This window comes from Octodon degus, unplaced genomic scaffold (assembly GCF_000260255.1).
Source record: "Octodon degus isolate 3935 unplaced genomic scaffold, OctDeg1.0 scaffold00018, whole genome shotgun sequence".
Lineage (NCBI taxonomy): Eukaryota > Metazoa > Chordata > Mammalia > Rodentia > Octodontidae > Octodon > Octodon degus.
The window spans coordinates 461,987-464,850 of NW_004524594.1; positions in this window are offsets into that span (position 1 = coordinate 461,987).

The following is a 2,864-nucleotide window of genomic DNA, read 5'->3' on the forward strand; positions in this document are numbered from 1 at the left end:
GCGGGGGCGGGGAGGGGAGGGGACCGAGCCCCGCGAGCCCCGCCCCGCCCCGCCCCGCCCCCGCCGGGCTCAGAGACAGGCGACCCGGCAGGGCCACTGCTCCAGCGCCGCTCGCCCGCCTCCGGTCACCGCAGGTCCCCGGTCTCCGCTCGGCTCCCAGGCCCAGGCTTTGGGTCACTGGATGTGGACCGAGGCCGCAGCCGGGCCTGCCACTGACAGCACCCCAGCTCCGGTTCACGGTCCTAGCCCGAGGGAGGTGGGATGTGTGGTCCCCAACCCTGCGGGAGGCAGGCGCCGGGCGCACCTGTCAGCTTCTGTCCCCGGTGCCTGGGCTAGGGAAGCCAGCACCTGAGCGGCAGCGGGGGTGGTGATCCCAGGGCCTGGGTAGACCAGGCTGTGAGGCAGTGGAGCTGGGCCCGAGAAGGGTACATCACCAGCTGGGCCCCCCACGCCCTGGCCAGTATGTGCCCTGGACCCTGACTGGCACCCCAGGAGGTGACAGTGCAGGCGGACTCCGCTCGATCCACACTTGCCTGGCACCAGGAAGCCCTAGGTTCCAGCCCCCAGCGCCCCCAAAATCCAGGGGTGAGGGTGCCATCTTGGGAAGAGTCCTGTGCACCATGGCCTAAAGGGGCCATCAGCACGGGCCACCTCTGGGGCTGCTAGGGTGACAGCCAGAGAACTGCCTGGCCTGAGAAAAGAGTGTGCCTACAGCTTCGCATTCTGTCCCCACAGCCAGGAGGGAGGGGTCCAGCCTATCCAGGAGTAGTTGACGCTTGAATGGGGCTCTGATGCCCATCTTGGATTTCAAGGGGCCTGGAAGGAGGTGGGAACAACTGGCAAAATACAGGAGCCCAGGCCAGGGCCTGGTTTTCTAGAAGCAGGAGTGGAGGGTGCTGGTCGCAGATCTGAGAAGACTTCAAGGCGGGAAGAATGAGCCTGGGTTGGCCATGGCAGACCCCAGGCCTGCATCCCTGTGGCTGGCGCCTGAGCATCCCAGCCACTAGCCCAGGACACAGCAGGTAAGAGGTCCTCCCCACACACCTCTGCTCCTTTTCCTGAGCAGAGCTTGTCATGGCTCCCAGCTCAGGCAGGGGCATGAAGCTTAAACGGTGCGAAGCCTGGGAGGTGGAAAAACCTGATGGTGCCTGGCCTGCAAACCACACAGAGAGAGGCCCAGCCAGGTCCCTTGGGTGCTGGGCTTGGGTCAGCAGAGGCTCACAGACCTCCAGCTGCACCCTGGGTTTCCCCTGCCACACCAAATGGTCTTTCCTGCTGCCTGGAGACCATGCAAAATAAACAGCCTTTCCAGCAAGGGAGTTGTAGGACCTGACTAATGAAGGGCTCTCCTGTGCTATACGGAGCACCCTGAGGGTGACCCGTGGCAGAAAGGAGAGGCTGTGAACTCCAAGGAAGGAGTCCTTGGTGTGTGAATGTCTCCAGAGAGACGGCAGTGTCAAAGGCAACTCTTCCACCAAGCCACCTCCTTGGAAAGGATCATTAACTTTGCAAAAGGGTCTGGGAATAGATTTCACCATTCTTAGCCTCCACCGAGGTCCCAGAAATTCCTGGCTAGTGCTGGGGCAGCCTCATCTGCTGCCCAGGCTCTGCAAGTCCGTGTGTATTTCCCACCTGCTGAGCGGCTGCTAAGTATGCCTCTTGTATACAGGGCCACCTGTCCCTAGCACAAGGTGGCCACACAGTGTTTACTTCATTAAGTTAATTGCATTCAGTTGAATAGCAAACCAAGGTACTTAATATACACCTGTCTCCTCACGTATGCAGCAAATTCCATTTGTAAATAGCTCTTCAGGAGTAAATGTACTAAGCAGGGTGTAGGGTGGGTGTGTTCACCTTGGGAATGCGGAGGGTGATGGTGTCTGACCTACCCACACCCGTTCCTGAGAAGAGTAAAATACACAGAGAAGGAAAGGGCTGAGCTGAAAGCTGGGGTGAGTGCCCCAGAAGCTTTCCGAAACATGCCTGTGGAGTTGGGCAGAGATGTAAGGATACCACTTCCCCAGGGGGCTTGGGAATGTATCCAGTCTTGGAACCAGCACCTGAAATAATTCTTGCTGTCCAGCATAATCAGAAAACACAGGGGGCTGGTGAGATGGCTCAGTGGTCTAAAGCACCTACTTAGAACAAGCTTAGCAAATCACAGGGACCGCGGTTCAATCCCCAGCACTACATGCCAGCCCGCCCCGCCCCCCTGGTGGGCTGAGCTGGCCACACACACACACACACACACACACATAAATAAATAAATAAATAAATTTAAAAAAAGAAAACACAGTTTTAGGGCCAGTGAAATAGCTCAGCAGACTAAGTGCCTGCGAAAGTAAGTGGAGGGACCCGGGTTTAATCCCCGGCACCATGTGCCCCACTGGCCCCGCCCCCAGACAGGCTCACTGGGACCAGGCGTGGTGGCACACACCTGTAATCCCAGTGCTGGAGAGGCTGAAAACAGGACGATTAGTATGAATCTGAGCTGCATAGTGAGACCCTGTATCATATACCGAATACATTTTTAAGGAAAAAAAAAAAAAAAAAAAAAACAGTTTTAGTGGGTGTAGCAGCCCATAACTGTCATCCCAGCACTCCAGAGCCTGGGGCAGGAGGATCGCTGCTTTGTTGTTATTTCTTTTATTAATCTCTTGGGCCTTAGTTTCCCCAATTTTAGAATACTCTTTATTTTGTTTGTTTGTTTTTGGCAGAACCGGGGATTGAACTCAGGCACTTGTGCTTGCCAGGCAAGTGCTTATTCTACTGAGCCATCTCCCCGGCCCCATTTTCCCCAATTTTAAAATGGGAAGGGACAAAATACAACTTTCCACTTGATCCTGCAGGAACAGGTCCTAAGT